Below are 12,500 nucleotides of genomic sequence, written 5' to 3'. Positions count from 1 at the left end.
GGTCTCCTCTACATTGGGGAGACTGGGCACCTCCTAGCAGAGTGCTTTACGGAACATCTCCAGGACACCCGCACCAATCAACCACACTGCCCCGTGGCCCAACGTTTCAACTCCCCCTCCCACTCTGCCGAGGACATGGAGGTCCTGGGCCTCCTTCACCGCCGCTCCCTCACCACCAGACGCCTGGAGGAAGACCGCCTCATCTTCCGCCTTGGAACACTTCAATCCCAGGGCATCAATGTGAACTTCAACAGTTTCCTCTTTCCTCTTCCCCCACCTCACCCTAGTTCCAAACTTCCAGCTCAGCACTGTCCCCATGACTTGTCCTACCTGCCTATCTCCTTTTCCACCTGTCCACTCCACCCTCTCCTGCCTGACCTATCACCTTCATCCCCTCCCTCACTCACCAATTGTACTCTATGCTACTTTCTCCCCACCCCATCCTCCTCGAGCTTATCTCTCCACACTTCAGGCTCACTGCCTTTATTCCTGATGAAGGGCTTTTGCCCGAAACGTCGATTTTGCCGCTCCTTGGATGCTGCCTGAACTGCTGTGCTCTTCCAGCGCCACTGATCCAGAATCTGGTTTCCAGCATCTGCAGTCATTGTTTTTACCAATATGTTGAAGGTGTTGACCCCCTTGTGTTCGCTGTCTATGCCATAATGTTTAGATTGATTCTAATCTAAAATGTCAGATAACGGAGTTTTACATGAATGCATGCAGTTTTTGAGCAAAATACAATGTAACCCTGCAATTCACTCCACAAAATATAGGGACGGCCTCAACCGGGACCTTGGGTTCATGTCACATTACAGGTGATCACCATTGCACTACACGGACACACAGATATTCATACACAGACACACTCCCACATATACACGGACACAGGTACACACAGACACGCACACAGACACCCACACACACCCTTATAAACACATACACTCTCACACTCACACATGCACCCCCTCACAGACTTAAGACACTCTGCATCCACTACACACGCGTGCACACACACACACACACTTTCTCACACACACAACCCCCACCCCAGACAGACACACTATATTTTGTGGGGTGAATTTGTACTTGAAGGGTTACATTGTACTTTGCTCAAAAACTGCATGCATTCATGTAAAACTCTGTTATCTCACTTTTTAGATTAGAATCAATCTAAACATCAGGTAATAGACAGAGAACACAGGGGTCTAACACCTTCAACATATTGTTTTTATTCCTGATGAAGGGCTTTTGCCCGAAACGTCGATCTCACTGCTCCTCAGATGCTGCCTGAACTGCTGTGCTCTTCCAGCACCACTAATCCAGAATCTGGTTTCCAGCATCTGCAGTCATTGTTTTTAACTAGCTATCGCCATTGTTAACAGCTAACCCGAGAATGCAACTTTAAAAAAAAGGATTTTGTGATTTATACATGAAAGAAGTGAAGCTATCACTGTATTCTAACAGATGAAAGGCTTAACAGACAATTAATTTTTCAATTTCAGTTACATCACACTGCAAATTTTTGCTATAAATTCTGTGTTACGATCGAGCCCTCCACAATCACCTGATGAAGGAGCGTCGCTCCGAAAGCTAGTGTGCTTCCAATTAAACCTGTTGGACTATAACCTGGTGTTGTGTGATTTTTAACTTTGTATGCCCCAGTCAAACACCGGCATCTCCAAATCACAAAATATATGTGTGTGTGTGTGTGTGTGTGTGTGTGTGTGTGTGTGTGTGTCTGTCTGTCTGGGTTGCGGGTTGTGCATGTGAGAAAGTGTATGTTTGTGTGTGTAGTGAGCGTAGAGTGTCTTAAGTCTGTGAGGGGGGTGCATGTGTGAGTATGGGAGTGTGTATGTCTGTGAGGGTGTGTGAGGGTGTCTGTGTGTGTGTCTGTCTATATGTATGTCCGTGTGTATGTGTGTATAGGAGTGCCTGTGTGTGTGTGTAGGAGTATCTGTGTGTGTGTGTGTATAGTGCAATGGTGGTCACCTGTAGTGTGACATGAATCCAAGGTCCAGGTTGAGGCCCTCCCTGTGAGTGCCGAACTTAGCTATTCACCCAATTTATTCAAAGAGCTGTTAAGACACAGACTATGAAGACAATGGGAACAGGTAGCTTTTGTGGTCAATGTAAACACCTCACACAATGGCCAAGCTGTGTTTACACAACTTCAAACAGCACTAAATCCTTATTACTGCAGGTCTTAGATTTTTCTCAGTTCACCAGCACAACCTTCACTCACCACCGAAAATGTTTGTGAACCACAATACATACACTTATTACTTTGCTTTACCCAGTATGAGGTGTGATAATTAGTACCTAGCAGTCAATTGATCTTTGACGTGAACATACACAATGACTAAGCTTCCACAGCCCATAGTGGTCGAGAATTCCAAAGATTCATAAGGCTGTAGATGAAGAAATTTCTCACTTTTTATGAATACTAACTTCTTTCAGTTCCTCATTTTCACTTGTTGTTTTCAGACATATTGCAATGCTAGCAGGTCCTCAGCAGAGGTGGATCTATAAGCCTCAAGCAGCCCTGGACACACATCCTTCCCATCTTCAGCACCATCAAGCACTCTTAGGCTGCTTGATTGGTGTGCCTCTGGGAATTTGAATACCCAGAGACCCATCATGAGAGTCTGACATTACACACTATGCCAAAGCATAGAAGTAATGTAAAGGTGCCAGTGTTGGACTGGGGTGGGCAAAGTTAGAAATCAAACAACACCAGGTTATAGTCCAACAGGTTTATTTGAAAGTACAAGCATTTGGAGCTATGTGACCATGGAGCAATGCCCTAAAAGCTTGTACTTCCAAATAAACCCATTGGACTAAAACCTGGTGTTGTGTGATTTTTAGCTTAAAGTGTAGAAGATCATTGGATTTTTTTCCCACCTTCACCTAGTTCCTCACGACTGCACTCCAGCTTCTGATTTTTTCAACCATCTCTACCAGATTTGCTTCATTAGGAATGGTGGCATTCTCTTGCTGTTTTTATTTCCACATTGCCCCATGAATGTTCCCAAGTCTGCAACTGTGAACCAAGGGGCATCTCACAGGAGGTTACAGACCTTTGCCTTAGCTATTCTGTGAATAGTTTAGAAATTAGATCAGTAAAATAACAATGTAATGTCTGTTTGAATTGGACCTGCACACTTTCAATTCCTATTCCATTTCTTTCTCCAGTTGCATTGGGTACTAATAGTCTTTTGGTGCCATATTTAAAGGCCAATTGGAGAATAATTAACTCACTGCAATCCAGGAGCATCAGTGAGACCTGTGTTGATCACCCCCACTAATCACTTGGAGAAGTGTCAAAGTAAGTTCAAGCTTCCCCCACAATTCAATGATGCTTCCTTCAAGGTTCTTTAGATGCTTCCTGGAAAGAATGGAGGTTCCCTTTCCAAAGGGTAGACTAGGAAGCCCTCTCTTCAAAAACATCCAACCTGGGCTATGGTCATTGCACAAGTCAATGGCATTGGATCTCATGAGCAAACCCGGACCCAGTGTAGGAAAAGAATAGAATGATCTCCTGTCCTTTGCAAGTGTAAGTGATGTATCCAATCTCTGATACCCCTTTGAGTATAAGCTAACAATCAGTCTAAGTGTACCACTGCACAGGCATCTTACACAGTGCAAGCTTCAGCATCATGTTTGTAATGTGCACTGAAAGGCTCACAGCGCCTTCAAAATCTCAATGTACTGACTTTTCCAGGCACTGTGACTTCCTACTCAAAAGGGGTGGGCTCACAATCTGGCAAAGCTATCCATGCTGATAAAATGTTCTTACCCACTGACATCACACTCACTCCTTCTCACGCTCACTAGTGACTGGTAATGGGCTGTGAAACTCTTCACTATCATTGTACAGCAGACAGTGGAGCTGACGAGGACGGACCTGAATTGTTTGTATGGTGACAGGGAAACAGGAATATCTCCAGAACCCAGTTAGTGACTTTGTAGAATAAAAATTAGTGGCGACACTCAGAGGTCTGGCAGCATCTGTGAAGGGAGAAATAGGGTGAATGTTTTACGTCCAATATAATTCTTATTCAAGGGTGGAATGGAGTGGAGGTGAGATAGGGGAGCTTGATTATCTGGCTGAGCCTGTGACTCACCATGTCATCTGTATTACCTTCTATACTCATGCAAACTAGAAATGCACACTAGAAATGGAAAAGAAATGTGACCACACTGGGAGTGGATGGAATAAATGTTTTAAATTTGTTTGATCATGTGAGCTCTAGTTATGAGTGATGTGAGACTTTTCAATGGGCAATTGTATTCATCAGGAAGTTTCACAGTACAGGTTGGAATAATCTGTGAGCATCGTCACTTGCGTATAAAATACAGTGTCCACCAAGGATGAATACAATTGAACCAAAATTAGCCAATACCATATTGATTTTCTTTCTCTGCAAAAGAGTAAACAATTCTAAAACAGTCTTTAGAAGCTTTGAGGTTATTTGGGTCAGCCTTCCAATTTGACTTGCTGGAAAAGCACAGCAGGTCAGGGAGCATCCAAAAAGCAGGAAAATTGACATTTTGAACAAAAGCCCTTCGTCAGCCAGTCCTTTTCCAGCACCACACTTTCGACTCTAATCTCCAGCATCCACAGTACTCACTTTCACCTATTCCAAGTTGGTGTTGTATATCCTGTTAAATATGTAACTATTAGGAAGAGCCTCAAAAATTCCTGGGATAATGTAAATTGACTCTAATCTGAGGGTTATCAAGGAAAGAGATTATTATTTTGTCATGTTGGCTACCTATCCTGTCCTAGGATTCAAATGAGCGATTGACAAGATAAACTGGTGAAAAGTGAGGACAAGGAGAACCCAATCATGATATGTGCAATTGGAAGGGGCAAGGGCAGAGGTGTGGCTGATAGGTCAGATGTGGTTGAGGGCCCTGTCAACCACGGTAGGCAGGAAATCACAGTTATGGAAGAAGCCAGCCATGCCAGCCGTGCTGTTTTGGAAGGAGGCATCATCCACATAGATAAGAAGTAGGCATAGGAACTGGGAGAATGGGTGGGGTCCTTGCAGGATATGGGGTATGATGAGGAGAATGAAGATAGCTATGGGAGTCAGTGGCTTGGTAGTGGACAGCAGTGACAGCCTATTCCCTGAAATGGAGACAGAGAGGTTAAGGAAAAGAAGGGAAGTATTGGAAATGGATGATGTGAGAGTTACAGAGGGTGGAAATTGGAGGTAAAATGAATGACGTTTTCAAAGGCATTTGATAAGGTTCCCCATGGTAGGCTCATTCAGAAGGTCAGGAGGAATGGGATACAGGGGAACTTAGCTGTCTGGATACAGAATTGGCTGGCCAACAGAAGACAGCGAGTGGTAGGAGAAGGAAAATGTTCTGCCTGGAAGTCTGTGGTGAGTGGTGTTCCACAGGGCTCTGTCCTTGGGCCTCTACTGTTTGCAATTTTTATTAATGACTTGGATGAGGGAATTGAAGGATGGGTCAGCAAGTTTGCAGACGACACAAAGGTTGGAGGTGTCGTTGACAGTATAGAGGGCTGTTGTAGGCTGCAGCGGGACATTGACAGGATGCAGAGATGGGCTGAGAGGTGGCAGATGGAGTTCAACCTGGATAAATGCGAGGTGATACATTTTGGAAGTTCGAATTTGAAAGCTGAGTACAGGATTAAGGATAGGATTCTTGGCAGTGTGGAGGAACAGAGGGATCTTGGTGTGCAGTACATAGATCCCTTAAAATGGCCACCCAAGTGGACAGGGTTATTAAGAAAGCATATGGTGTTTTGGCTTTCATTCACAGGGGGATTGAGTTTAAGAGTCATGAGATCTTGTTGCAGCTCTATAAAACTTTGGTTAGACCGTACTTGGAATACTGTGTCCAGTTCTGGTCGCCCTATTATAGGAAAGATGTGGATGCTTTGGAGAGGGTTCAGAGGAGGTTTATCAGGATGCTGCCTGGACTGTAGGGCTTATCTTATGAAGAGAGATTGACTGAGCTTGGACTTTTTTCATTGGAGAAAAGAAGGAGGAGAGGGGACCTAATTGAGGTATACAAGATAATGAGAGGCATAGATAGAGTCGATATCCAGAGACTATTTCCCAGGGCAGAAATGGCTAACACGAGGGGTCATAGTTTTAAGCTGGTTGGAGGAAAGTATAGAGGGGATGTCAGAGGCGGGTTCTTTACACAGAGAGTTGTGGGAGCATGAAATGCATTGCCAGCAGCAGTTGTGGAAGCAAGGTCATTGGGGACATTTAAGAGACTGCTGGACATGCATATGGTCACAGAAATTTGAGGGTGCATACATGAGGATCAATGGTCGGCACAACATCGTGGGCTGAATGGCCTGTTCTGTGCTGTGCTGTTCTATGTTCTGACAGGAGCATGAAGCGTTATCAAAGAAGTTGTTGATGTACCGAGAAAGGAGTTGTGGGAGGGGGCCAGTGTAAGACCGGAACAAGGATTGTTCCACATATCCCATAAAGAGGCAGGCATAACCATTCCTTTGACTTGGCAGAAGTGAGAGGAATTAAAGGAGAAATTGTTCAGTGAGAGAACAAGTTCAGCCGCGTGCAGGAGAGCGATGGTGGATGGGGCTTGTTCAAGCCTCCGGTCAAAGAAGACCACCCTGAGAAGTATGGAGGTATTATACATCCACAGTGAAAAGAAGGCAGTTAGCACCAGGGAACTGGAACTGGTCAACACGGTGGAGGGCATCAGACAAATTGCAGATGTAGATGGACAGATCTGGACAGAGGGAGAAAGAATGGAGTAAAAACAATGACTGCAGATGCTGGAAACCAGATTCTGGATTAATGGTGCTGGAATAGCACAGCAGTTCAGGCAGCTTCCAAAGTGCAGCGAAATCGACATTTCGGGCAAAAGCCCTTCATCAGGAATAAAGGCAGAGAGCCTGAAGTGTGCAGAGATAAGCTAGAGGAGGGTGGGGCTGGGGAGAAAGTAGCATAGAGTACAATGGGTGAGTGGGGGAGGGGATGAAAGGTGATAGGTCAGGGAGGAGAGGGTGGAGTGGATAGGTGGAAAAGGAGATAGGCAGGTAGGACAAGTCCGGACAAGTCATGGGGACAGCGCTGAGCTGGAAGTTTGGAACTAGGGTGAGGTGGGGCAAGGGGAAATGAGGAAACTGTTGAAGTCCACATTGATGCCCTGGGGCTGAAGTGTCCCGAGGCGGAAGATAAGGCGGTCTTCCTCCAGGCGTCTGGTGGTGAGGGAGCGGCGGTGAAGGAGGCCCAGGACCTCCATGTCCTCGGCAGAGTGGGAGGGGGAGTTGAAATGTTAGGCCACGGGGCAGTGTGGTTGATTGGTGCGGGTGTCCCGGAGATGTTCCCTAAAGCGCTCTGCTAGGAGGTGCCCAGTCTCCCCAGTGTAGAGGAGACCACATCGGGAGCAACGGATACAATAAATGATATTAGTGGATGTGCAGGTAAAACTTTGATGGATGTGGAAGGGTCCTATAGGGTCTTGGATAGAGGTGAGGGAGGAGGTGTGGGCACAGGTTTTACAGTTCCTGCGGTGGCAGGGGAAAATGCCAGGATGGGAGGGTGAGTTGTAGGGGGGCGTGGACCTGACCAGGTAGTCACGGAGGGAACGATCTTTCCGGAAGGCGGAAAGGGGTGGGGAGGGAAATATATCCCTGGTGGTGGGGTCTTTTTGGAGGTGGCAGAAATGTCGGCGGATGATTTGGTTTATGCGAAGGTTTGTAGGGTGGAAGGTGAGCACCAGGGGCGTTCTGTCCTTGTTACGGTTGGAGGGGGTGGGGTCTGAGGGTAGAGGTGCGGGATGTGGACGAGATGCGTTGGAGGGCATCTTTAACCATGTGGGAAGGGAAATTGCAGTCTCTAAAGAAGGAGGCCATCTGGTGTGTTCTATGGTGGAACTGGTCCTCCTGGGAGCAGATACAGCAGAGGCGGAGGAATTGGGAATACGGGATGGCATTTTTGCAAGAGGTAGGATGGCAAGAGGTGTAATCCAGGTAGCTGTGGGAGTCGGTAGGTTTGTAAAAAATGTCAGTGTCAAGTCGGTCGCCATTAATGGAGATGGAGAGGTCCAGGAAGGGGAGGGAGGTATCAGAGATGGTCCAGGTAAATTTAAGGTCAGGGTGGAATGTGGAATGGGAAGTTGATGAATTGCTCAACCTCTTTGCGGGAGCACGAGGTGACACCAATGCCGTCATCAATGTAGCGGAGGAAGAGGTGGGGAGTGGTGCCGGTGTAATTACGGAAGATCAACTGTTCTACGTAACCAACAAAGAGACAGGCATAGCTGCGGCCCATACGTGTGCCCATGGCTACCCCTTTGGTCTGGAGGAAGTGGGAGGATTCAAAGGAGAAATTGTTAAGGGTGAGGACCATTCGGCCAAACGAATGAGAGTGTCGGTGGAAGGGTACTGTTGGGGACGTCGGGAGAGGAAAAAAACAGAGGGCTTGGAGGCCCTGGTCATGGCGGATGGAGGTGTAGAGGGATTGGATATCCATGGTGAAGATGAGGCGTTGGAGGCTGGGGAAACAGACGTCTTGGAGGAGATGGAGGGCGTGGGTGGTGTCTCGAACGTATGTGGGGAGTTCCTGGACTAGGGGGGGATAGGACAGTGTCGAGGTAGGTAGAGGTGAGTTCAGTGGGGCAGGAGCATGCTGAGACAATGGGTCGGCCAGGGTGGTCAGGCTTGTGGATCTTTGGAAGGAGGTAGAACCAGGCAGTGCGGGGCTCCCGGACTACGAGGTTGGAAGCTGTGGGTGGGAGATCTCCTGAGGTGATGAGGTTCTGTATGGTCTGGGAGATGATGGTTTGGTGATGAGTAGGTTTTGTCCTACCTGCCTATCTCCTTTTCCACCTACCCACTCCATCCTCTCCTCCCTGACCGATCACTTTCATCCCATCCCCCACCCATTGCACTCTATGCTACTTTCTCCCGACCCCCACCCTCCTCTAGCTTATCTCTCCACGCTTCAGGCTCACTGCCTTTATTCCTGATGAAGGGCTTTTGTCCTTCGCTGCACTTTGGATGCTGCCTGAACTGCTGTGCTCTTCCAGCACCACTAATCCAGAGAGAGAGTGGAATCAAGGTTGGAGGGAATGACCTTGGGGTGGGGCAGGAACAATCTAATATGATGGATCTACTGGGCAGTCTGGACTTTGTGGATTTTGGGCTGTATTCAAAAGATCATCCTCCACTAATTCAGACAACTCCAGCAGAACGTCACCACCAAACACATCTTCCCCTCACTCCCACTGTCTGCATATGCAGCGATTGCAGCTAGTCCATTCCACAACTACCAACACTACCCCCTACCCACCCACCAAGGCATCTTCCCATACAACTGCAGAAGATGCAAAGCCTGACCCTTCGTTTCCTCCCTGGTCACCATCCAAGGCCCTAAACAGTCTTTTCAGGTGAAGCAGCATTTCACCTGTACCTCCTCCAATCTTGTGTGTTGTATTCACTGCACCCAATGTGGCCTACTCTACATTGGAAACATCAAACTCAGACTGTGTGATTGCTTTGCAGAACACCTCTGGTCTGTGTGCAAGCAGGACCTGACCTTCCTGTAGCCGGTCATTTTATCACAGTGTCCTGCTTGCACACCTGCATGTCTGTCCTGCAGTGTTCCAGTGAATCACGCAAACTGGAAGATCAATATCTCATTTTCAGTCTGGGCACTTTACAACCTTCTGGACTTAGTATTGTCTTCAACACTTTTAACTTGTGAACCATTTATTCACTTTATTTTAGATTGTCATCATGTCCTCCCCCCATCTGAGTTATTGTCCTTTCAAGTTTGGTAGAAGACACACCATTGGTTCTGCCATTCTCACATTCCAATCACTTTATCCCAAATATCAACATCCACCAGCACAGCCTACACCCTCTACCACCACATCTCCCCCACCACCAACTATAGCAAAATGCTGTCCCCTCCACACTTCACTTCAGCTCTGATGAAGAGTCAATCTTGACACAGATCGCTAGCTTGCTCTCTCTCTCCACGGATGTTGTCTGGCCCTCTGTGATCTCTGTGTTTTCAGTAAGCTACCAGAACTGCTAAAGAAATACCAAATTATCAGAAAACTACTGAAAATTTAGCGTATTAACAAATGCTCAGATTTGTTTTTGTCAGATGGCAGTGACTTCTTCAGATGGAATGGACCAGGATAGATGGAGGAGGCCCCAGGGAATAGTTCCCGAACACTTCAGCTAAGAGCAGAATGTGATCAATATACTTGTACTGAACCATCAGTTTGCCCACTGGTATCAGTGAACTCCTCTCAGCTGTCCTTGTCCTTTTCTTGCATTCCGTTTCTATCTAACTATTGTTTGCTTTCTAAACTGTTGCTTCTTAATAATCTTAAACAATTTGAAAACTACTTACACATAATCAACAGTCTTTCTTAGGTAACTGCGACCCTGAATCAAAAATCCTACAAGTGGAATAAAGGAGACTTTTGCTTTTTTAGTGCTGCAGGTGAGGCATTTTCTGCTGTCCAAGTGAAGAAAGCTGACAAATTGCTGAATCTGGATGATTCTCCGAATTGAAATCCTTCCCAAAGATTAGCTGCTTTTTGGCAGTCTGCCTTGCCTTTTCTATGTTCTTGGCATTAAAGCATGAAGGGCCACTGGATCCTGTGATCTGGACAAACTGCAAATCATGTTTTACATAAGTAGTAAATCCCATTTCATACTCACGTCTTTTTTAACCATTATTCAACGAGGCCTAGACTTTTCTCAGCATAAAGTCTTTTTTGCCTAAATTAAAACTGAGAAACTTGTTTGCACTTATGGAATGCTTATGAATTTCATTTTAAAAAATATATAGGTCTGAAAATGTCTTCTCTTTGTCTTCTCAGATGTAGTTCCAGTCAGTTCCACAGGAGAAGATCAGGTGACTCCCACACTCCATATTGATAACATCTTTAAACTCAGTCCAAGATTTAAAAAAATGTTTTTTTATTGAACAGTTTACTAAACATCTCTAATATTATGAATTCAGCGACATTATATTGGACTATTGAGAAGTATAAAGGAAGATCAGGATATAAAGGATGTACACACCGACAGAGCTATGAATGCAGTGGACTGTTAGATAAGATGGTCAAGATGGCAGAGAGGATGCATGTCTTTATTAGCCAAGGTATAGAATGCAGCAGTTGGAAGATATGCTCAAGCTATTTAGAAAGCAATACTAATTCGGCCACAATTGGAATACTGCAATTTAGGGCAGCATGATGGCTCAGTAGTTAGCGCTACTACCTCACAATGCCAGGAAGCTGGGTTTGATTCCAACTTCAGGCGACTGTCATGTGCAGTTTGCAATACTCCCATGTGGGTTTTCTCTGGGTGCTCCGGTTTCCTTCCACAGACCAAAAATGTGCAGGTTAGGTGAAATGGTCATGCTGATTTGCCCATCGTGTTCAGGGATATGTAGTTTAAGTGCATTAGTCAGGAGAAATACAGAGTGATAGGGGAATGGGTTTGGGTTGGTTTCTCTTTGGAGAGTTAGTGTGGACTTGTTGGGCTGAATGGTTTGTTTCCATAGTATAGGGATTCTAAAAATATATATAATTCTATGAGGAAAATGCAATTGCACAAGCATGTACAGAGATTTACGAAAGGGTTGCATGGACACGAGAATTTAGACATGAGATAAAACTGGATCCACTAGAGCTGTTTTGCTTGAGAAAGAGAAGCTTAGGGAGACCTACTAAATGCATAAATTTATTTGGGGTCATTGGATAAGAAGACCTTATTCTCCTTGGCTAAGGGGTCCATAATTAGTGAGCATAGAATTAGGGTAAGAGGTAGAGATTTAGGGGTGATTTGAGACAAACTAAAGGCTACAGGGGATCTGAAACTCATTGCCTGAAAGTATGATAGAGCCATGAACCCTTATAACATTAAAAAAGTTTTGGATATGTACTTGAAGTACTAAAAACTACAAAGCTGTGGACTAAAAGCTGTAAAGTGGGATTAGGCTGGAGGGAAACTCAATCAACCAACAAGAAAACAATGGATCACGTGACCTCCTTCTGCATCATAAATTTTCATAAGTTCAATGATTTTATAGAAGCCAAAAAGCAAAATGAGAAATTGCTGGTTGCAGGGAAGAGCAGGGAGGTTAAGTAAAGAACTCTTTCAGAGAACTGGCACAGGCACAATAGACTGAATGAGCTTCTTTGATTCCACTCTTCTCTTTGAAACATTACTATTAGTGCCTGATACACTACACCATAGTTTTGAAGCATGTTGGTTTATATTTGGACCATCATAAGCCTCTTGGAAATTGGGACAAAATGGGTGGGTTTTTTTTTAGTGAACTTTAACTGTGATCTTATGGCTGAATTTTATCCAAATTCTCCTTAGTGCTAATTTTGGCAAGTTTCATGGAAGGTTTGTGAGACCAGTGAGATTTTCACCTTTCCCAATCTTACTTCATTACCCATACAACATGTTTCAATGGCACCCTGCTTGTCATGTCATCCCTCTCACC

This window comes from Hemiscyllium ocellatum, chromosome 6 (genome assembly GCF_020745735.1).
Source record: "Hemiscyllium ocellatum isolate sHemOce1 chromosome 6, sHemOce1.pat.X.cur, whole genome shotgun sequence".
In the NCBI taxonomy this organism is placed as follows: domain Eukaryota; kingdom Metazoa; phylum Chordata; class Chondrichthyes; order Orectolobiformes; family Hemiscylliidae; genus Hemiscyllium; species Hemiscyllium ocellatum.
Note: the sequence above shows the minus strand (reverse complement) of the source record.